The sequence below is a fragment of the Ambystoma mexicanum genome, chromosome 14 (assembly GCF_040938575.1).
Source record: "Ambystoma mexicanum isolate Mex_15411 chromosome 14, UKY_AmexF1_1, whole genome shotgun sequence".
In the NCBI taxonomy this organism is placed as follows: Eukaryota; Metazoa; Chordata; class Amphibia; order Caudata; family Ambystomatidae; genus Ambystoma; species Ambystoma mexicanum.
The window spans coordinates 325,724,061-325,749,143 of NC_090940.1; the positions used below are offsets into that span (position 1 = coordinate 325,724,061).

General features: G+C 47.1%; 1 protein-coding gene across 2 annotated transcripts in view; it reads right to left on the minus strand.

The window, feature by feature from the left end:
* Positions 1-25,083, minus strand: part of TDP1 (tyrosyl-DNA phosphodiesterase 1) — a 1,670,976-nt gene that overhangs the window by 1,296,236 nt on the left and 349,657 nt on the right. The gene's annotated exons all lie outside the window — the stretch shown is intronic.

Sequence of the window (25,083 nt, forward strand, 5' to 3'; positions counted from 1 at the left end):
GGTCTACGGATCTATTGAGCCGGCTCGCCTTCATCACCCTAGAGGTCACAACAGATTAAGGAGCCAATCCTTTGGTCGGTATGCAGACCGGGGCAGATCCTATGACTGCACTTCTGCAGGGTTTCTCTGCCCTCCGTACCGACATGGCATCCGCCCACATTACGCTGCATCAGCGTATGGATGTCTTGCAGAGCTTTGTGCAGCCCCTTCACCCGATGACGAATTCGGTGATGCCGCGGCTGCCGCCACTCCTCTGGTTCAACCACCCCCACCTCCAGCCCCGACTCCGATGGTTCTTCCTGGACCATTTCCGTTGGCTCCTCCGGAGCGTTTTATGGGGGACTCTAAAACATACCGGACATTTATCAATCAGTGTTGCTTACACTTCCTTAGTCGGCCATTGGTGTTTCCCAATGCTACTACTAAGGCAGCTTTTGTCTTGTCCCATTTGGGAGGTACTGCCGCAGCCTGGGCCAACCCCTTGTTGGAGGCTAATGACCCGGCCCTATATGATTTTGATACCCTGATTCGGGCCATGAATGCCGTCTTTGATGCCCAGTATAAGGCCCAAGCTTCCGATTTGGAGTTCCTTGCTATCAACCAAGGTAAACAGGATCTATTACCATATCTTGCCTGCTTTAATCAGCTGGCAGCTGAAACAACATGGCCAGAACAAAAAAAGGCTGCAGTGTTTTATAAAGGGTTGTCGAAATAATTAAAAGACGCATTATCAGTCGTGCCATCTATTTCTTCAGCATTTCCCGAACTGGTGGATTTGGTATTACAGGTGGACGTTCGGCTCAAACAAAGACGGGGCCGAACGTCGAGTTCCCGACTTGCGCCCTTCTAAATCGGCTCCTTCTGCTTCAACCGCGTCAGGAGATGTTGAACCCATGTCAATTGGTGCAACGAGGGGCCCCCTAACTAAAGCGGAGAGAGAGAGAGACGAGTGACATGCAATTTGTGCTTTTATTGTGGTCAACTGGCCATTATATCCGTATGTGCCCAAAAAGGCAGGTAAAGACAGTGGGAAATGCCAAGACTTGTCCTTGAGCCGAACCAGAAGGATGAGTTTACCCACAGACGGTTCGGTTGCTTCATCCCCATCGTCCCATATGTACTTGCTGATGTGCTTTTCTACTGCTTCAGCCGATGTTTCATTTTCTTGTCCAGTCATGGTAGATTCCGGTGCCAGTGGTAACTTCATGGACATTCAATTGGCCAGACAACATGGGTTGCCTATACACCCAAAACCTAAACTTGAAGAGGTACAGACCGTGGACGGTTCTTGCCTGGTGTCAGGACAAGTCACCGAAAACACAGGCCCTATTCATATGTCCACTTCTGAGGGACATTCCGAGTGGGTTTCTTTTGACCTTATTGCCACCCCTCAATTTGGGGTGATACTTGGTATGTCTTGGTTAAAATTGCATAACCCCATCATTGATTGGGTTCAGCAAACGGTGCAGTTCACGTCCGATTTCTGTGCCAACCACTGTTTACAACACCATCCTACTGCAGTGCTCGCACCCTGTCTAGCTATGGAGGCTAACATTACTTCCATAAATGCCACTTTGCACAACACTGCCACAGAACTGCCTTTGGTGTATTCAGATTACAGGGATGTCTTTGACAAAGCACTCTCTGAAAAACTCCCACCCCATCGGAGCTATGATTGCCCCATAGACCTGGTTCCTGGGGCAATAATCCCACATGGCCACATATAATCCCGGACTCTAAATGAAGAAAACCATCTGCTGGAGTACCTAGATAAGAGTTTGAGGTTGGGTCATATAAGACACACCCAATCCCCAGCAGCCTCCCCAATCTTTTTTGTACCTAAGAAGGAGCGGGACCTCCGTCCTTGTGTGGACTATCGTGCCCTCAATAAAATCACTGTAAAAAACCAGTACCCGTTAGCGCTTATATCCGAATTAATGGATAAGCTGTCCTCCTCTACGGTATTTACTAAACTGGACCTGAGGAGTGCGTACAACCTTGTACGTATGCGGCATGGTGATGAATGGAAGACCGCCTTTAAGACCAAGTTTGGCCTTTATGAATACCTCGTTATGCCCTTCGGATTGTGCAAAACCCCTGCTACATTCCATTTTGTCAACGACATATTCTGCGACATGTTGGACTGTTACGTGATGGTCTACCTCGATGATATTTTGATTTTCTCCGATACCCTACCGCAGCATGTACAACATGTCAGTTCCGTTTTGCAACGTCTTCGGGAACATTCATTGTTTGCCAAATTGGAAAAATGTGTTTTTCACACCTCTTCGGTGGAGTTCTTAGGGTTTTGTATATCTGACTAAGGGGTGCACATGTGATCTTCTAAAGTACAAGCTGTACTAGATTGGCCTGTTCCGACTACAGTGAAAGCCCTTCAATCATTCTTGGGCTTCTCCAATTTTTATAGATGGTTTATTGCTTCTTTTTCGGAAATAGCAGCCCCCCTTACCCGTTTTACGAGCCCGTCTGTCCCATTATGTTGGGATCAGCAAACATAGTGGCTTTTCAGGCATTGAAGGAGGCTTTTACTTCTGCCCCAGTCTTGCAACATCCTAATCCGTCTCTTCCTTTTACGGTGGAAGCAGACGCATCAGCTATCGCTGTTGGGGCTATCCTCTCACAAGTTTGCCCCTCCACACATGGGTTACATACCGTGGCATATTATTCTAGGGCTCTATCGCCTGCTGAACGCAATTACACGATTATGGAAAGGGAATTACTGGCCATCAGAGCTGCCTTCAAAGAGTGCAGACATCTTTTGAGTGCTAGACATCCTGTTCTGGTATACACTGACCATCGTAACCTCCAGGCTCTGTCCCAAGCCAAGTGCACAAATACACGTCAAGTGCGATGGCATTTGTTTTTCTCCTTGTTTGACTTTACAGTCACTTACCGTCCCGGGCCCTTGCATGGTAAGGCCGACAACCTGTCTCGAATTGGCGTAGACATAGACACACCCAAACCACAACCATCTATACTACCAACCGGTTCGGTGGTCTGTGTTTGTACGGTCTCCTCTCTTCTTTTGGGCCGGCTAGAACAATGAGCCATGGATCACTCTTCCCTTCTAGATGGCTTGGGCATTGGATTAGTGGCGGGACTCCCCTATATTAAGGCACTGTTGTATCTTCCCGATACCCTTTCTAGAACACTCTCATTGGAATGGTCTCATGATTCTCGGTTTGCAGTGCATCCGGGTCAAGCTAAAACGTATGACCTGTTAAGACGATGGTATTCCTGGCCTGTTATGAAAGAAGACATAAAAAATGACGTCTTGCGATGCACCGTCTGCACCCAGTGTAAGCGAGTAACAGGAAAACCGGTGAGTCTGTTAATGAAGATGCCTTTACCACCGCGTCCCTGGCACACTGTAACTCTTGATTTTGTAGTTGAGTTGCCGCTTATAAAGAACATGTCAACCAAACTAGTGGTGGTAGACATGTTTACCAAAATGGCAGGATTTATACCCTGTCAGGGTACTCCTATGGCTACTCATGTAGCGGCCTTGTTTTTTGATCATGTGGTCCGGTATTTTGGTCTCCCTACGGTGATATCAGACCGTGGACCTCACTTTACGTCCCGTTGTTGGCGTGCTCTGACTTCTTCTTTGGGCATTGACGCACGCCTCTCCTCAGCATACCACCCATAGACTGACGGGCAAACCGAACGCACCAACGCCACCATGGAACAGCTCCTTCGTTGTCTGTTTGCAGCATCAATCTGACTGGCTGTCGGTTTTGGGAGTCACGGAATTCGCATACAATAACTCCCTACATTCTTCAGTGGGCTGCTCCCCCTTCTATGCCTTGTACAGACAAAATCCCAGGGTACTCCCACTTGCTATGCCCTCTCTGGATCAGGTACCAGCAGCAAAGGCCATAAGGGATTCTCTGGTGTCTGTCCGTTCGTCGGTTGCCACCCATCTACACGCTGCTCAATATCGGGCAAAGGTGCAAGCTGATAAGCGGCGTGTTCATGCCCCCGTTTACCATCCTGGATACCTTGTGTAGCTGTCAACAAAACATTTATCCATCCACGGTAAACGCAAGTTACTCTGCTGCTATGTGGGTCCATATAAGGTTCTTCATTGTTTAAATCCAGTGGCTGTCCGCCTGGATAGTCCAGTCCGTTGGCGGATACACCCTGTGTTCCATGTCTCTCTCCTCCGCCCGTTTGCCTGGCACCCGGTTTTCTGCATCTCCTGCTCCTATATTGGTGCAGGGCCAGGAGGAATATGAAGTCCACGCTATTCTGGATACCTGGGTTCGTTCTGGTACTAGGTAAATATTTGGTGGATTGGAAGGGCTATGGTCTTGAGGAGAGGACCTGGGAGTCCGCCTCTCACCTACACGCCCTGCGTCTCTTGCGCTCGTTTTGGTTGGAACGCCTGCGTGGTGCCCGGGGTGGGGTTCCTTTGCGGAGGGGTACTGTCATGTCCCGGCGTTTGGTTCACCCATATAGCCGTGGGACTAGGAGAGGTTGGGGACTACCATGGCACTTGTTACAACGCCCATCTCAGAAAAACTATGTTGCCCAGCATTCCCTGACTACACACGGTCACGTGATGCGGAAGAGACGTGTCTCCCGGCGTCCTGATGGGAACACTATTTGTATCAGGAAGAAGCACTCCTCCGATGCTCCTTAACTGTGTTCCGAATCACGTTAAGTTGCATTAGTATCGGTATTTAGTTTTTGCATTTCGACCTTTGGATTGTTTAAAAGGACTGCCTTTCGTCTGCTCCGTGTCTGTTTCCTGATGCCCAGTTTTGATTTTTTCCCTTCAGTGTTGATCCCTTGGCTCTCGAACTCCTGGACTGCCTTCCGACGCCGCTTTTTCTCAGCCCCTTGATACCGTTTGTTAATTGGAACACTTCTGCTGTTAGTTTCTTCACTACACCCGTGCCAAAGCTCCTGCTATTATCCTCACACTGTTTACTACATTGGTTCCTCACCTCTGCCTCTGTTACTACGAATGCAGTTTATGCAACACCAGTCTATTTTTCCTTGTTACACTCACTGGTGGTGCGCTTACCTTTTGCTTCCTCACCCTCCTGCGACCACTGAATGTTTTGCTGTGCAATATTCCTTCAGTCACTTACCTGCTGTGCAGCCACACCCCTGTGGCCACTGGACGCTCTACTGTGTATTACTTCACCGGTCATTCACCTGCTGTGCAATCATACCCCTGTGACCACTGGACGCTCTGCTGTGTTTCTCTTCCTGGTCACCTATCTACAGCTCATCCGGATCTTTGGACCCTCTTTCTACTTGGATTTGTTGGAACATTTTCTTTTAGACGCGCCCTTGTGCCGTTCGGGATAGGTTGTTGGGACTTTAGACGTGGATTGTGACTTCTTCTTGGGGCTTGGTTCTTCATTTCTGCAACTACTACTCACAGGATACGTAGGTTCTTCTTGTTTCCATTTGGATGAGCAGGTAACAACGGGGTGTAATGTAGGGGGTGTTGCGGAGTGCATTGAACTGAGGTTTTGTTGCTCATAGTGTGGTATTGTTCTTTCTTCCCTCTAGCTCTGTTGTTGCTCCTGACTTTTCACCCAAACCCCTGGCCTGACAGGTATCATTACTATCCTGTGGGCCGTGCAGTTGGGAGAAAGGTTTTTCGGTCTACGGTCGAGGGAGGTATTGAGCCGGCTCGCTTTCATCACCCTAGAGGTCACGACAATGAGGAGCATTGGAACAAACATTGCCACAAGCTAAGGAACATTGTTAATGAAATATTTGAAAGGCAAGATCTATACAACTCTTTGTATATGAAAGGGCAATATGGGGAATATTGGAACAAACATTGCCACAAGCCAATAAACATTACTAATGAAATTAACAAGCAGGACTTGAGCAAGCCTTCATATAGTGGGTGCCAGCGTGGTGCAAGTTGGAATAAGTAATAGGCGGAACATGAGAACGAGCACAGCTTCCGGGACGAAAGCACACCAAATGGAGCAGAGCAACAGACCAAAGTCCGGGAGAACCGGACTGAAAACCACAAGGCTTCCGTGTTGGAGGTTGTTACCTCCAACAGGCCGGCGAAAGATGCGTGGAGAAGGACAGATCCCACAAGTGAAAATTGCATTGTGCTTCAAGGACGCCAGCAACCCTCCTGGGTGAACGGCAGAGTTGGGGAGGCGAGGCCAAGCCGGTGGTACTAACCTTAATTTGAAAATTGGAAAATACCAAACAACAAAGAATCACACACAGGCGGTGAGTTGGAAATAGAACTGAGAGACCGGTGTGTGTTAAAGTGAATGAAGTAGCAACATCATATCACAAGCGAAGGCTGCACGCATGTGGATGAGACGGGAAGAGAGGCAGAACTGTGAATGAACTTTGATGTAAAGAACAGCTGGGAAATCAGCTATACTAAGTAACTGAGTGGTCTAGTGAAAGGAAGTAACCAACTCTAAAGTCTCTGTGAAAGGTACTTTATTTAAAGCGAGAGAGCGAATGAACAGTAAAAGTAAAAGGGAGAAGATTCATTCCTATAGAAGGGAAGAGTGAAAGTAACACAGTGAACTTTGAATCAAAGTGGTCCTGCAGTGGTCTGACAAATAAGCTGCACATATTCGAAAGTCTTCGACGTCTGAAAGGTGTCCGAGCCCTTCAGAGAGAGACCCGAAGTTTGTGTTGAAAGTTATTGTAAATGGTCCCAAAGTGAAATAAGTTTGGGGAAGGGAGCCCCCCTTGCAACTTCAACTTTATCTTAAGAGATCTGAGCCCGACAGAGGGAGATCTAAAAGAAATGTGTGGTGAAAGGTCTAAGCCTGGCAATGGGGGATCTTTTGGGAACGTTTTGGATAAGACAATATTTTGGAAGAAAGAGAAAGTCTTGAAAATGCATAATACCTACTGGACGATTATCTGATTACATGTTGAGTGCATTTTGATCTACCTTTGTGTTATCTGTTCCCCTATTCTGATACAGATTAGCAGTCTCCAAAACGATTATGTACGGATCCTTATTAAACCATAATGTTGGTTCTCCAACTGCCCCTTTTAAGAAACTCCAAAGCTTCCTAGGTTCACCTACGGCAGTGAAGTAAAAACTATGGTCAAATCTCTACAGAAGGTGGCAAAAACTAATCAAGTTAAGGTATATTGCAGTAGTTACATTCACAAATAAGTGCTGGGTTGTTCAGGCATAGTTATGGCAAAATAGCACTATATTTACTTAAAACGTACACAACCACGTACACAATTAATGGACAAGCAATAAAACTCAAGCCACATAATGGACTGGATTATCATGATGTATCAAATGGTAAAACCACAACGAATCTGTTATTTAAAAAAAGTCAACCACTGTAACCAATCTAGATCAGTGCTAAAGCAGACGGAACTGCCCAATGCATGAATGCTCCCAAGTACCGATGTCTTGGCACGCAACCTATTGCAATGTAGGTGCTACGAAGTGGCTGAGCCTTTTAGGGAAGGCATGGTAGCACAAGTATTGACACTGACACAATGGACACAATTTATAAAACCTTTATTGAAAATGCTGGGATTGGAGAAACCTCTATTTTGCCCTCTAACTAAGATGGGAGTAGTCTCGACGATCAAACGATGAACAAAACAGTCCTAGCAACTGTGCCAAATCATAATGGCCTATGCTAACAAAATCTAATTCCTGCCCTATTTTTTTGTACAAAAAGTGTAAAAGGGAGAAATGTATGGTAAAGGAAAAATCAGTGTTCAAATAATAATGTGGCTGAACCAGTTCTCCTCCCCACGTTAATGCTCATGGAATAAGGCGATCCTTGTAGGCAGGATGGCACACTCTGGGTCAGTTTCTAACACAGTTCAAAACCGTGGATCGAGGCCCGTCTAACCTTCCACGTTAAAATCTCTTTCTCTAGCTTCCAAAATAATGTTTCAACCAAAACGTTCACAAAGATCCCCCTCTGCCGGGCTCAGATCTTTCAACCCATAGTTCTCGTAGGTCCCCCTCTGACGGGCTCAGACCTCTCACGATAAAGTTCAACACAAAGTTACAAGGGGGCTCCCTTCTCCAAACCTATTATACTTAAGGTCTCCCTCAGTCAGGCTCGGACCATTTTCGGATGTCGAAGTCTTTCGAGTGTGAGTGGCTTTCTTTACAGAACTGTTTGTATATCTATCATTTTCAATGTTTTACGTATTGCAAGTTATTTTAGCCTGGAGTCTGATCGAAAATCTGCCATATAGCCAGATGCTTAGGGTCAGAAGGTTAGTGAGTGATCCAATTGACTATGATAATGAAATCAAGGAAATGGGCAAGAAATGTCTTGATCAAGGATACACAAAAGAAGAAATCACAGCAGCAGAAGTATGTGCAGCATCTCACAATAGAGAAGATCTCCTTAAGCCAAGAATAAAGAAGGACACCACACAACCATTGGTGTTCGTGTCGAAATGCTCAAGACAAAGTAACCGCATTAAGGCCATAATTAAAAAACACTGGAACACAGTGACATGTGATCAACGGGTGGAACATTTGTTCAAAGAGGTCCCCACATTCGCCTACCAACGTAGTCAAAATCTTAAAGATAGACTAGTCAAGACAAGAACGTCACAGAAAAAGAAAACCACAGATCGCATCAGTACTTTTCCATGTTTGAACTGCAGCAATTGTGGCTATATAATTGTAACGCTCACCTGACTCCCACGGGGGCGCTGGCCTGGTTCGCGCTGCTGTGACCTCGTCTAAGGTGATGCGCAGGGTTCGGAAGACGGACTGGACCCCAGATCTGGCTTGTCTGACTCGCAGAAGTATCCTTCTGTAGGTGAGAATAGGGGGTTAACTGTCTGCGGGGTAATGCAATCGGCCTCCCACTTACCCCTCTCACCCTCCTCAAAACCCTTCTGTGCTTCCCCGTAGCATCTCACCTTAGGGTCTGGAAGGACGAGCTCTCCATCCTGCTTCTGATGCAGGGGCGCGTTGGTATCCAGTTACGTCACTGGATTTTCGGATGGGTGAGAACCAAACTTGTGTGGCTTCCAGGTAAGTTTTTCTATAAGTGGTTCCCCTTGTGTCCATGCATTAATGTTCTAATGCTAGTGTCTTTTTCCCCATAGGGGCCGGGGTACGGAATGCCGGGGAACAGGCACCGACCCGAGGTGAGCGGTGAAATCCTTGTGGAAATCAGGTAAGTCTTTAATGAGTGTTTTGGTAATGTCTTTTCATTCACTCATTAACGCTGATGTCTTTTTCCCCTTAGGGGCCGGGGTCCGAAAATGCCTGGATGCGGCGCGGACCCGAAATGAAAAGGGAATGACCCAACAGGTAAGTCTTGACATGGAGTTTTAGCTTCCCTTTTCCCTTCTTTCTCTCACCTTTGTTCTTGTCTTTTTCTCCCTAGGCGCGGGGGCGCGACTGCGAATCCGGATGGTCGCTGCTGAACATGGAGGTGCCCTGTAAAGGTGAGTAGAATGCGGCGCTGCAGCGATCGATGCGATGTGCTTTAAAAAATAAATGTCTTCCTTTTCAGGATTGTCAGCGAAATGTCTCTGGGTTGCAGATTTAGCAGGTGAGGCCTTTTCCTTCTTCTGTTCTCTTGTTCCCTTCCTTTGCAGGTGATTCAGGATGCTGGCAGGTGTGGTAGAAGTCAAGATGCAGGAGCAGACACGGTGAGCGTCCAGCTGCTAGATGCAGAACAACGCGGAGCACGTGTGGCTGATCGGGTGTGGTTTAAATAGCCTTGGAAGAAGTTCCTAAAATGTGTCCTTCCTCCAATCAGGTATGTATCCTTCCCCGACCACGCCCGGGTGGTAAATGAGTCCCACAGGTAAAGTAGGTCCTTTCAGGCCTCAAGGAGGCCGGGGTTCTGCAGCATGGTCTGCATCAGGTAAGTGCACCCAAACACTTTCATAATGAGCCTGGCGCCTATGGCGCCAGGACTGACGTTTTCTATGAGCCTGGCGCCAGGACGCTGTCCAAAGGGCCCCTATAAGGGGTTGCTGGGACCTTCCCCGGGGACTTGATGTCCGCTTTCGGGGACGCAGGGCCTGAGCCGGCTCCCCGGGAGCGGGCATCGTGACAATAATAAAAGGAACATCAATCAACCATCCATACACTGGAGAGACGATCAAACTGAAAAGCTATTGCACATGTGATTCACACAACGTTATTTATGCGAACAAATGTCTGTGTGGCCTATACTATGTAGGCCAGACACAGGGGGTGGCCAAGGCCAGATGGAATAAACATAGACCTTGTATACGAAACTTGAATAAAAACTCGGCAGTGGCTAGGCACTGGCAGGACAAACACCATAACTTGGCCCAGATCTAGTTTGTAATCCTGGAGGTATTGCAGAGAAGAGATCAACATGAGAATTTCCAGAAAAGATTAGACCAACGTGAAAACTTTTGGATTGACCGGTTTAGCTCCTTGACACCGAAAGGGCTAAATGAGGAGATTAACTATATGTGCTTCTTAAAGAGAGTATTAATCAATGGGATTCATCTGAACTCTTATGACTATGAATACTTGATAAACAGTTTTATTCTGTAATTTATTTTGATGTATTCTGGATCATTGTGTACAATCTGTTTGTGTTTTTATTTTGTGCTCGAGACTTGTTAGAATTATATTGTGTTCTGTTTTTAGCAATTTATCAGCTTAACACACACAGACATTAGTTGGATGTACTGAGATTTAATGAATAATCTACATTATGCAAATTACCATTACCGCCATTTTGTTTCAATCTTTAAGGAACCAGACAATCAACAGATCGCCATTCACAGCGATTCAAGCAGATTGCTGGGACCTTCCCCGGGGACTTGATGTCCGCTTTTGGGGACGCAGGGCCTGAGCCGGCTCCCCGGGAGTGGGCATCGTGACAGCACTCCCCCCCCCCCCCCCCAAGGCCCCTCCCAAGGTTTTTCCCTCCGGGGGTTTTGGTTTATTTGGGAAGAGTCGGTGGAATTTCCTGACTAATCGAGGTGCATGCACATGGTCACTGGGTTCCCACGACCTCTCCTGAGGTCCGTACCCCTTCCAATCAATTAGGTAGAAAAGCTTTGACCTAAACATTTTTTAATCTAAAATGTTCTTCACTTCGAATTCGGGTTCCCCATCTATTTGAATAGGTTCTGGAGGTTTGAGTAGTCGGGTTCCGGGTACCACTGGTTTCAGACATGACACATGAAAAACAGGGTGAATTCGCATATTAGCTGGTAAATCAAGTTTAACCGCTACTGGGTTAATTATTGCCGTAATAGAATAAGGTCTCAGATATTTTGGGTTAAAAGTTCGAGGCCCTTTGAGCGGTAAATGTCTGGTAGCTAACCACACTTGATCCCCAATCTGATACGGAGGTGCTTCACTCCGATGTAGGTCAGCATTCTCCTTGTATTTTCTCTTGGCTTGTTGTAAATGCGTGGTTGCCTCTTTGAAGGATCGGGTAATGGTAGAATGCAGATGTTCTACTGCGGGCACTCCGAGGTTCTGAGGTGAGTCGAGGTTTGAGGTTCGAGGGTGATGTCCAAACAAGGTATAAAAAAGACTATGGCCAGTTCCAGAGTGTACCGAATTATTATATGCGTATTCGGCTATCCAAAGAATGTCTTTCCAGTTGCTTTCAGATTGCTGTAACAGACACCGTAAGTACTGCTCAAGGGTCTGATTTGTCCTCTCGGTCTGACCATCGGTCTGAGGGTGGTGACTGGTCGATAATCTTACGTCGATTTGTGCCATTGGACAACATTTGCGCCAGAAGTGGGAAATGAATTGGCTTCCCCGGTCAGAGATTAGTATAGATGGGAATCCATGTAGCCGAACAATATCTTCGAGGAATTCTTTGGCTAGGACAGAAGCTGAAGGTAAACCTTTCAAAGGAATGAAGTGGGCCATTTTGGAAAACAATTCCACAATTACCAGAATGGTATTGTATCCCGAACAAGGAGGCAAGTCTGTAATAAAATCCATTGATAGGGTGTGCCAGGGTGCTGGCGGTATGTCTAGAGGTTGAAGGAGACCGGCTGGTCTTTTCTTTTTACCTTTATTTTGGGCGCAAACACCACAGGACATCACAAAAGATTTAACATCTTTTCGCCAAGAGGGCCACCAGAATTGTCGTTTCAACTTTTCCATTGTCTTGGCAGTACCGGGGTGTCCCTCTATTAATGTATCATGATAACCTGAAATAACTAGTTCGTGTAAATCCTTGTGCGGCAGGAATAAGCGTCCTAGGTAATAAGGTAAACCATTATCTATGGTAAAGTCTGATCCCTTTTATATCCAATCCTGTAGGACTGTAGGGTCCAGGAGTTGTTTCACTCTGACTTGAATGTCTTCAAGCGTCTGTAACGAAGTCATGCCTAGAATTCTCTGTTCGGGAATTATTGGTACTGGTTCTGAGTTTGTATCAGATTCTCCCATTCCAATTCGGGATAAGGCGTCTGCTTTGCAGTTCTTGCAGCCAGGTCGATAGGTAATCACGAAATCAAATTCAGCGAAAAACAAAGCCCATTGGAGCTGCCGTGATGACTGCGCCTTGGCGGTTTTCAAATACTGTAAATTCCGGTGATCAGTGATCACCGTGATGGTATGTCGAGCGCCAAGCAGGTAATGCCGCCAGGCTTTAAAAGCGGACTTCATGGCTAACAGTTCTTTGTCAGTGATTGCGTAATTAATCTCTGGTGCCGAGAATTTTCTGGACCAAAATGCTACGGGATGCAGTTGGTTGGTTTCAGGATCTCTTTGAGACAGAACTGCTCCCATGGCTAGGCTGGATGCGTCAGTTTCGACGACATACGGGAGATCTGGACGTGGGTGTTTCAATATAGGTGCGGAGGTAAACTTAGCTTTTAAATCCTGGAAGGCCTGCTCGGCTTCTTCAGACCATTCAAAACGTTTATTTTTCCTCAAGAGTGCAGTAATGGGTTGTACTATGCGTGAAAATTCCGGGATAAACCTGCGATAGAAATTGGCCAAGCCGAGCATGCTTTGAACCCCTTTTACAGAGCTAGGTGATGGCCATTTGAGGATGGCATCCATTTTTCTTGAGTCCATTCGGACTCCTTTGGGTGTCAGGATGAAACCGAGAAACTCAACTTCTGTGGTATGGAAAACACATTTCTCCAGTTTAGCAAATAGTTTGTGTTGGCGCAGTTTTTCCAGAACTGCCCTAACGTGTTTTCTGTGATCAGATTCCGAAGAGGAGTACACTAGAATGTCATCGATATAGACAACAACACAAACATCGATGAATTCCCGAAGGACATCATTCATGAAGAATTGGAAGGCAGCAGGCGCATTGCACAACCCGAAAGGCATTACCTGGTATTCGAATAATCCATATTTTGTACGGAAGGCTGTTTTCCATTCATCGCCTTCTTTTACTTGCACCAGATGATATGCCCCCCGGAGATCTAACTTGGTGTATATGCAAGCGTCCTTCACCTGGTCAAGGAGTTCAGGAATCAGAGGCAGCGGATAACGGTTTTTAACCGTTATCTGGTTCAATGCGCGGTAATCGATACAAGTTCTAAGGTCGCCTTCTTTTTTAGGCACGAAGAACAAAGCCGAGGATGCCAGGGACTTTGACGGGCAAATAAAACCATTGGCGAGGTATTGATCCAAATATTGTCTCAAATGCAGGTTCTCAGGTTCGGTAAGGGCATAAATCCTGCTACAAGGGGGTTGTGCACCGGGCACCAGATCGATTTGGCAATCGTACGATCGGTGAGGAGGTAACGTGTTGGCCTGTTCTTTTTGGAAGACGTCCTGAAAGTCCTGGTATTCCGGAGGTAATTGCATGGAGGCAGAGGTTACAGATGCTAGATTAATCTTCAGGTTTTCTGGGTAGCAGGTTTGTGCACAATCCGGGAAGGTTATTCTCTTAGCTCGTCAATCAATTCGAGGATTATGTGTCTCTAACCAAGGAATTCCAAGAATAACTTGAAACTTTGGAGCCTTGATTACATCAAACACAACTGCCTCCCGATGGCCCTCAGGACCAATAAGAGTCACCTTTTTAGTGGAATGTGTTACCGGTCCAGAGGCAATTTCAGTTCCATCGACTGTGGTGATGACATCTTTGCTGGTTTTAGGACGGAGAGGGAGGTTAATCCTAGAGACCAATTCACGATCCACATAGTTTCCAATAGCCCCACTATCGATGTATGCCTTTATTGCATGCAACCGCTTAGGCTTTTCTGGATCTACGAGAACCATTGGCACAATGAAATGCGAGGTCTGAGAGTTAGTTTTCAAGCTCGGCAAGCGGACCCCTACGCTTGTCGGGCTGAGTTGTTTCCCAAAACAGAGTCTTCATGGTTTTTATCAGCGGCTCCTACCGCTTTTCGGGGCGGTTTTGCCAGGCAATCTCGTAGAAAGTGTCCAGAGTTCCCACAATAAAGACATAATTTTAACTGCCGCCTCCTTTCACGTTCCTTTTGAGTTAAGGGTTCTTTAACCCCTCCAATTTGCATAGGCTCAGAGACCAACTCCCTTGGGGTTAGCGTGGGTCTTGACCAACACCCGGGTCTCAAACCTGGACCGATCTGTTTTTCTGTTTTGAAGTCTGTGATCCAATTGGACCACTAAGTCTATATATTCTGTGCATTCTTGGGGTGGATTTACAACTTGGGCCAAGACATCTTTAAGTTCTCCGCGTAGACCTCGATAAAATAACGTGACTCTTTTATCCTCTGGCCATCCCGTTTCCACAATTAGTCTATTAAAGGTTGCAATATAGGATAGGAGGTCCTGATTGCCCTGTCGCAGGGATAGAAGTTCGTCATCCAGAGCCTGCCCCTGAGAGTGTCGAGCAAATAACCTTTCCATGCTTGCTTGAAATCCTTGAAAATCACGGAGAATCGGGTCATCTTGAGTAACCAGTGGAACTGACCAATCGGCAGCGCAGCCGCTGAGATATTACAATACAAAGGCTACTTTGGTCTGATCATTAGGGAAGGCCCCAGGTCTGCATAGGAAGTGCAAACGACACTGATTCATGAATACGGCGAATCGTTTGGGGTCCCCAGCAAAGCGTTCAGGTGGGGCCAGCGGCATGTTTCCAGGTAGATTAATCTGCACAGGGTTACTGGGAACCACAGGAGCGGGGTTCCCTCCGGAACAGGGTAGAGGAGTTTGTCCAGCTTGACCTTGCAAAAGCTGTCTGGCCAGGTCATCAGTTCTTTCCTTTGATATTATTAATTCCCTCTTGAGGGCATTAGTCTCTTGACGAGCGGCATGTACTTCGGCCCGTAATTCCCCCAGTAATTGAGCCAACTGATCAGTCTCAGAAGTTTCCATAGCGCTTGGGTGGGAATTTGTAGGAAGGCTTCGCATTCTGTAACGCTCACCTGCCTCCCACGGGGGCGCTGGCCTGGTTCGCGCTGCTGTGACCTCGTCTAAGGTGATGCGCAGGGTTCGGAAGACGGACTGGACCAGGCCCCAGATCTGGCTTGTCTGACTCGCAGAAGTATCCTTCTGTAGGTGAGAATAGGGGGTTAACTGTCTGCGGGGTAATGCAATCGGCCTCCCACTTACCCCTCTCACCCTCCTCAAAACCCTTCTGTGCTTCCCCCGTAGCGTCTCACCTTAGGGTCTGGAAGGACGAGCTCTCCATCCTGCTTCTGATGCAGGGGCGCGTTGGTATCCAGTTACGTCACTGGATTTTCGGATGGGTGAGAACCAAACTTGCTTGGCTTCCAGGTAAGTTTTTCTATAAGTGGTTCCCCTTGTGTCCATGCATTAATGTTCTAATGCTAGTGTCTTTTTCCCCATAGGGGTCGGGATACGGAATGCCGGGGAACAGGCACCGACCCGAGGAGAGCGGTGAAATCCTTGTGGAAATCAGGTAAGTCTTTAATGAGTGTTTTGGTAATGTCTTTTCATTCACTCATTAACGCTGATGTCTTTTTCCCCTTAGGGGCCGGGGTCCGAAAATGCCTGGATGCGGCGCGGACCCGAAATGAAAAGGGAATGACCCAACAGGTAAGTCTTGAAATGGAGTTTTAGCTTCCCTTTTCCCTTCTTTCTCTCACCTTTGTTCTTGTCTTTTTCTCCCTAGGCGCGGGGGCGCGACTGCGAATCCGGATGGTCGCTGCTGAACATGGAGACACCCTGTAAAGGTGAGTAGAATGCGGCGCTGCAGCGATCGATGCGATGTGCTTTTAAAAATAAATGTCTTCCTTTTCAGGATTGTCGGCGAAATGTCTCTGGGATGCAGATTTAGCAGGTGAGGCCTTTTCCTTCTTCTGTTCTCTTGTTCCCTTCCTTTGCAGGTGATTCAGGATGCTGGCAGGTGTGGCAGAAGTCAAGATGCAGGAGCAGACACGGTGAGCGACCAGCTGCTAGATGCAGAACAACGCGAAGCACGTGTGGCTGATCGGGTGTGGTTTAAATAGCCTTGGAAGAAGTTCCTAGAATGTGTCCTTCCTCCAATCAGGTATGTATCCTTCCCTGACCACGCCCGGGTGGTAAATGAGTCCCACAGGTAAAGTAGTTCCTTTCAGGCCTCAAGGAGGCCGGGGTTCTGCAGCATGGTCTGCATCAGGTAAGTGGACCCAAACACTTTCATAATGAGCCTGGCGCCTATGGCGCCAGGACTGACGTTTTCTATGAGCCTGGCGCCAGGACGCTGTCCAAAGGGCCCCTATAAGGGGTTGCTGGGACCTTTCCCGGGGACTTGATGTCCACTTTCGGGGACGCAGGGCCTGAGCCGGTTCCCCGGGAGCGGGCATTGTGACAATAATAAAAGGAACATCAATCAACCATCCATACACTGGAGAGACGATCAAACTGAAAAGCTATTGCACATGTGATTCACACAACGTTATTTATGCGAACAAATGTCTGTGTGGCCTATACTATGTAGGCCAGACACAGAGGGTGGCCAAGGCCAGATGGAATGAACATAGACCTTGTATACGAAACTTGAATAAAAACTCGGCAGTGGCTAGGCACTGGCAGGACAAACACCATACTTGGCCCAGATCAAGTTTGTAATCCTGGAGGTATTGCAGAGAAGAGATCAACATGAGAATTTCCAGAAAAGATTAGACCAACGTGAAAACTTTTGGATTGACCGGTTTAGCTCCTTGACACCGAAAGGGCTAAATGAGGAGATTAACTATATGTGCTTCTTAAAGAGAGTATTAATCAATGGGATTCATCTGAACTCTTATGACTATGAATACTTGATAACGAGTTTTATTCTGTAATTTATTTTGATGTGTTCTGGATCATTGTGTACAATCTGTTTGTGTTTTTATTTTGTGCTCGAGACTTGTTAGAATTATATTGTGTTCTGTTTTTAGCAATTTATCAGCTTAACACACACAGACATTAGTTGGATGTACTCAGATTTAATGAATAATCTACATTATGCAAATTACCATTACCGCCATTTTGTTTCAATCTTTAAGGAACCAGACAATCAACAGATCGCCATTCACAGCGATTCAAGCAGATTCGGCTAAGTTATCAAAACATGCCTCTGCAGGCAGCCTTCGTCGCCATGGAGACATCCCCGCCCTCGGGTGCACACTCGCGGGTGGGGCGCGAGGCGTACATGCTGCGGCCCTCCAGCTGGACCACGACGCCTCGCACAGTCTCCATGGCAACGTATAAAGAGACACCCAGACTGCGTGAGCGTGTGTTCTCGCGGCTCAGTTCAGCAGATTTGGAGTAAGAATACGAGGTGACTGCTCCGGATATAGTGTATGAATAGAGTGGATTTTTAGATAAAGACACAGACTGAAAGAAAGTTTCTTTAAATTTCAGCAAGGACGATTCTCTACACGTGCATCTAACACGTATTAAGAAATCTGATTAACAACCAAACTTGGTTATGTTTAAAACACAGAATTATAGACAGGTACCGATATTACAATGACATTTAAAACTGAAACGCATTCTTTTCTTGTCTCTTGTTACATGTTGGGATGAATCGGCTGACACAACTATCAATGGTATGTGCTTTTTGTTTGTATATTTGCATGATGTGCTGACCTTGCTAATAATCTTACAATTTTGAATAATATGATTAGCCAAAGCGAGTAGAGATATTGACCTGATTAGCTAAACTGAGCAAAAGATTAATAGCATATGTAAAGCCCTGACGAAGGTTTTACCGAAATGCATTGGCAAACGTACATTATAGGCCCACTATGATGATGGCTCAATGTATATAAGCAATAAATACTATGTGAACTACAGATATCAGAGATGTGAATAAAACATTTCTGGTTATACGCTTTACGAGTGAATATCTGTTTACAAAGATTGAATATTTCAAAAATAATAGACTGGAACGTTACAGCCCCTTTTGGGAGACAACTGAGAGCGCCACCTTTAGTAAGGTGTAGACACCTTATTTTTCTTGCTGGCTGGCTTTCTTTACAGACCACCACAGGAGCACTTTGACTCAACGTTCACTGTTTATTCTTCCCTTCTCTGGGAATTAATCTTCTTTATTTCACCTTTGCCCTTTTTTCGACTTTTAGCTTCAAACAATGTACCTTTCACAGAGACTTTTGAATGGGCTACTTCCATTCACCGGACCACTCTGTTACTTAGTATCGCTGTCTCACATCTGCATTTTACATTAAAGTTCATTCACAGGTCTGCCTTTCGTCGTGTCTCATCCACACTCGTGCAGTCTTCATTTGGGATATCATGTTGCTACTTCATTCGCTTTAACAAACACCGGTCTCTCAGGTAACTTGCCAACTCAACGGCTGTGTGTGCTTCTTTTCTTGTTTTGCGATTTCCAATTTACAAGTCAAGGTTAGTACCACAGGTTTGGCATAGCCTCTCCAACTCTTCCGTTCACACGGCAGGGTCGCTGGGGTCCTTGAAACACAATGCAATCTTCACTTGTGGGATCTGGCCTTCTCCACGTGTCTTTCACAGTCTGTCGGAGGCAACGGCCTCCAGTCGGGAAGCCTTGGGGTTTTTCAGCCGGCTGCTCTTGTTCCGTTGCTCTGCTCCAGTAGATGTGCCTACGTCCTGGAAGTTCTTCTCCTACTCGTGTTCCGCCTTGCTCAGAGTGTGTCTGTAGGTGTTGCCTTTTATTCACGTGTGGAGAGCTAACTGGTATCAGGTGTAAGCACTTAGTTTAAAGGGCCTGACTTGGCCTGACCCGATTCACGGGACATGTCCAGTACGACGCGAGAGAGTTAGTCTGGTTACTCTCAGTCACCCCCCCCCCCCCTGCCCAGTGTTTGTGTAAAAAAGGGGAGGGGAGACTTCGGAAAATCCTACAAAAAAGGAAGGGGCAGATTAACAAAAAAGGGTGAATATTGCATCTCACCATCAGCTGTCTCACCCCCACTCCCTAAAGACCCCTCCACCAGGTGATCCTGACGCACGGGTCCACCCCCAGGAACTGGATCCAAAAGGGATGGCCATGTCCTGGCCACCTGGATGACATGTTCCCGAGATCAAGCAGGTGAGACACCCTTTGGTTTCTCACAGACTGTATTCAGCACAATGGAAATACCAATAAATAAATCATAAATAAGGAGCAGGAATTGTATGGATGCCGCTTCTTGAACCAACTGAATCCCACTCAGGTTAGAAAAGAGCTGGGAGGGGCCGAGGGCAAGGTTGGGATTCCACTACCGGGGCTGAGACTACAGACCATGAGCAGCAAAGGATTACAGTGCTTGCCCAAGCAATATTGCCCGTTTTAAAGAGGTTAGAGCTCTACGGGCAGGTCCACAGCTCAAGGGCTTGCAGGTACTCAGTTCAGGAGGCTCAGACACTACTAGGAGAGCACAGCATACATGAATTTTGTGCGGGAGAAGAGTCGTGCGGGCTGGAGGGTTCTCAGTTCAGGAGGCTCGGACACTACTAGGAGAGTAACAGCAGGCGTGAATCTTATGCAGGATTAGAGTCCTGTGGGGTGCGTGGTGCTCAGTTCCGGAGGCTCGGACACTACTAGGAGAGTAACAGCAGGCGTGAATATTATGCAGGATTAGAGTCCTGTGGGGTGCGTGGTGCTCAGTTCAGGAGGCTCGGACACTACTAGGAAAGCAACAGCATGCGTGAATGTTATGCAGGATTAGAGTCCTGTGGGGTGGGTGGTGCTCAGTTCCGGAGGCTCTGACACTACTAGGAAAGCAACAGCATGCGTGAATGTTATGCAGGATTAGAGTCCTGTGGGGTGCGTGGTGCTCAGTTCAGGAGGCTCGGACACTACTAGGAAAGCAACAGCATGCGTGAATGTTATGCAGGATTAGAGTCCTGTGGGGTGGGTGGTGCTCAGTTCCAGAGGCTCGGACACTACTAGGAGAGTAACAGCAGGCGTAAATATTATGCAGGATTAGAGTCCTGTGGGGTGGGTGGTGCTCAGTTCAGGAGGCTCTGACACTACTAGGAAAGCAACAGCATGTGTGAATTGTATGCAGGATTAGAGTCCTGTGGGGTGCGTGGTGCTCAGTTCAGGAGGCTCTGACACTACTAGGAGAGCAACAGCATGCATGAATGTTATGCAGGATTAGAGTCCTGTGGGGTGGGTGGTGCTCAGTTCAGGAGGCTCTGACACTACTAGGAGGGCAACAGCATGCATGAAACCCGCGACTCGAGTCCTGCGGGCTAACCAGAGGTGGTGCTTCGTCTCGATGCATCACCTCAAGCAGGCTGCTTGCATCATGGCTAGCGGCTCCCAAACATGCAGGTCAGCAGCACTCCTTCTCAAGCTAGCACAACTGAGCACTATTTTGGGAAGGCTCCAAGATGGAAGCTTCTTCTCTAGAAGAGCAGGGAGCAGACTGCAGCCTGTCAGCAAGGTCCAAAGGCCTACTGTTTCTGCAGCCCAGGCAGGGAGGCAGAGAGTCCTGGTTTCTGTGTCTCTCTGGAACTTCACATTAGCATTTGCTGGGGTTGGGAAGCCAAACTACTTAGAAAGTGAATCCAAACTGTAAGGACGGCATTGCACATTTTACAGCAAAAGGGGCCACGGCTCAAAAGGGGATTTATTGATCACAGATTATGTGCAGCTATCATTCAAACTGTCCCTTTATTCAGCCTTCCGGCAAGCAGAGGAGTGTGGGAATGTCCCGTCATAAGGCAGAGAGTCTTGCATTCAAAGCGTTACTGCTGCAAAGCTGGACGGGCCACGGAGCATTAAAGGCGACGATGAGCCAGGATGGTCCCAGACATGGCGAGGGTTCTTCCCACAGTACCAGGCTGGAGAGCACGGGTATGTTACTTGAGTGCTTATTCCATCCAGTTGTACACTAGTAGTTCAAGTGTAGATTAACAACACAGGCACTAGTTACAGGGGCCTAGACACTGGCCCAGACACCGGCCCATCCATACACCAAACCAGCTTCCACCAACCGCCTCTCACAGAACTCACTCAACCAGCCCACAGCATTCCATAGCACGTTCCACACACCAGCTTCCAATGACGCAATGCACAGTCCAGCACATTACTACAGTCAGTCGCATCCCCTTCTACAATTGTGCATAGTACGGTGTCTCACATTAGATGGCACCAATCCTAAAAGGGAATCTAGCGCTTCGATCTCCCTGGATTCAGAATCCTGAAAAAAATATCTCCAGAGATTACGAATGCAGGAGAATGAAAAGCCCGTGCCCGAGCCCGTGTAATACAGCGCACCTGCACTGATCAGCTGTTCTCGGCGCTCAGAGACATGCGGAGTTCCAGAGAGCTCTTTTTTTTCTTCACTTATGCGCACTCAAGTGCAATTAACGTTAGATCGCTGCAGTCCCAGCAGTGAGTGGATACTTCCCAGTGGCCATTGCCCCTTAAGGGGTGTGAAAGCTGGCTAACCGGAAATGGGAGCGATGATCCCACGTGATGCTGTGTGATACGAGGACTACACGCAGGTGCATTTCCCCTCATCGTTTCTTTCCAGAGGCAATTTATTTTAGACTCACATGAATGTCCATGCTTGCAATTCACGGCTCTCTGTCAGGATGCGAAAAATAAGGCTAGACTCATATACACTATTTGCTGAAACCTGATAGGTTTGTTTATTATGTGATTTGTGCAAGTTTCAAGTAATCGCAACCTTATTTTAGTCCATTTATTTTTTTTACACTCTTTAAATTAATTTCACTTGAATGCCATGATTCCAGGTCTTACCCCGGTCCCAATCGCCCCATCATCTTGTTCGACCTTTTTCGATGAGTCCCCGAGTAATTTTCCTCATTTCCAGATCTGGGATCAAAAGTGATGCACAACGAAAGCGCAGTTCAATGGATGGCAGAACATTTAATGTGAAGCAGCTGCAGGTGACGCCCCGTGGTCTGTGTCAGAAGAACCGTCTGCCTACGCTGAGGTTCAGACATACAATGTTCTTTATGAATTCACATTAATAAAGTTGTGCAATTTTACATGTGAGCCCTTTCAACTAGGCTCAGAGCTTCACAAATACTATTATAACCACTACTGCTAGCAACCAAAATGCATCCATCATTAATCCAAGGAGACTCCACAGAGTATGACCAGCGGTCTCGAAACAAAAACCAAAGACGGGCTCTAGGTGGCAGTGTCCGCCCATATTTATATGTTCCCTGGAAACAGTAGGCCAGAGACACTTGCTGCGCACCCTCAGCCTCATTTTCCAACAATGAATGTAATTGCACACAGGGGACCACCAATGTTAGAACGTATGTGTGGTGGGGTCCCTCCACCAGGATAGAGGGATAAGGAAAAAGGAAAAGCAAGGAAAACTTTTCTCTTCGCCTCCACGTTGTGAAAAAGTAATCGCCATCCGCAAATACGCTTTGCAGGCAGCATTAACTAATGTATTCCTATGGAATCCGCATGGTTCTGACCAGGTGCAGAACTGGAGCATATTCCATAGGCCTCTCTATTCGTTTTACACCTGAATGAAAAACTGATGGGACTCAATGGTGCACGTTATTTGCTGATTGTTCTGTGCACATTCACAGGATATAATCTGAGAGGTTCTGAAGGCTTTCACGCCCCCATGCCACAGGCCTAGCCTTCATTTATCAGAATGGTGTAGGAGGGAGATGTTGCACTCACATACCATTTATAATATGGTGTTAAACTCCCATTCCAAGGGCTGGAACAGGGGTCAACGGCCTGGCAGCCCAAGTTATCCGCCTGAGGAAAGCCTTAAGTTAAGCAATGACTCACTTGATCGGGTGGTAACTGCCCGGGGCCCAAGTTACAAGTCAGGGTGCAGCCCACCAGGTCGAGTGTTATTGCTATTAGCAACCCAGGTTCTCTATCCGGAAACCAAGCAAGCGTGTCCTGTTCATTCATCCAAAATACTTAAATACTTATCGAAGATGGCCGCCATGGAGCTGAAAGGCAGGGCTCCATGCGGACCCCTCTTCCATTACCATGGCGCCCCAAGAGGGTGGAGCGGTGGCAGCGGGTGCTGCCGCACAATGAATAAAGTGAGTGGGCTACGGGGGTGCAAAGGGAACGTTAACTGGGGGAAGAGGGCAGGATGTATGTTGCTCGAAATGCGAGTTTGGATTGTGCAATTCTGCTTATGATCCGAGCAACCCGATTGGTTGGCTCCCCCGTCCCGGGTGCCAATAAAGATTATGGCCACACTTGTTAAAGGAAAATTAAGTTGTTCATGGGCAGACATAGATATGTACCCTTGTGTAGACTACTAGAAGAAGGCTCCACTGCCCACAAACCATGGATATTTGGAAACGTTTGTGGGAGGAGCTATTGCCTATGAAATAACCTGGCTGGTGAAGGAATACTATCCTGGCCACGGAAACAGCCTCAAGTTTCGGGAGTGGTGTATTGCCCACATTGGCATATAGGCATAGATGTGTCAGAAGGGTTTCATGCCCAGGTGTATATTAGCATTATAATTTAATCAAAAATGGCACCTTCTAAGGGCCGAACTGGCCCGGCTCCAGGAATTTTCATCTGGGTGGGCCAGGTTTGTGATCAGGGGGGCCCAAATTCCACTGGGTATGGGTCTAGGAGAACCCTAAAAACTGTTGGGGTTGATCCAGATTTCCTACATCCGTGATCCAGCTTAAAAGTATACATTTGCACCCATCTATAGAAAACAGTACAGAGCCAAAGAGAAGCAAGGAAAATAGTGTTGCAACATTAATCTACCTATATGCCCTTGCCATATGCTCTCCCCGTTCTATTATATCTGATCCTCCTTCACCTTTCACCCCAGTGACCTTCCTTCAGCTCTCCTAACCACAATTCCAATTTATCTCCACTCCCACCAGACCCCAGAAACTCATTCTTGGCCTGGCCGGAGAGAATTGGATACCTTCTCCTCCTCTGAGACGGCTGAGCAGTGAGGTCCCAAGTCTTTGTACCATCTCAGATGGTGTTCACCCAACAATGCCTTCCTGAACACTGTGGCTACTCCCAGCAGGCCCCGGAGGAGGTGCTTATGGTCCCTTCATCTTGCTGTGAAAGGTAGGACCACCCCCCACCACCCAAAATACTGAACCGAGGAATAGGAGATTTTGGTTCTTACAAAATTGCATTTTAAACAGACAGTTTTATTTTTGGTTGCATTTTTGCAACGCATTTTAATTGAGTTGAGGGAGTGCTACCATGTAGGAGAGAGTGGTAGGGCTTAAAGAGCTGCATCAGGAGGCAGGTGGTGTTGGTTGAGCCTGGTATCGCTCAAGTTGAGGCGTGACAGGGAGGAGAGTGTCTTGCTACCCTCCTATGCCCCTGTACATCATTGCCTGGTACATACTGTTTACATACTGGTTATAATATGCAATTGTCCATGATGACTCTTTGCTTGATATGTTTGTTTTTTTATTGAATGACACAATTTTGTTCAATGGATTGTTGGGGATAGTACATGTGTTGCACCTAGATTGGTTGTTGGGGGTAGGAAGAACAAGTTACTTTCTTACCTGGTAACGTTCTTTCGATGGGATGGTCCGACAACGTATTCCATATCTATGACAGGTAATCACCACAGCTGTGCTGCTTCGGAAACTTTTTTCGGCGACTGCGTCCTGCGTCGATGACGTCGATGCGCCGTCGTCGAGGACCTCCTCCGACGTCCAAGTCATCCGATGTGATAAGTAGGACGCACGACGCCCGTAGCCTCAGTTGTAGTTTTTTCCCCCAGAACGTGTGACATTAGTCA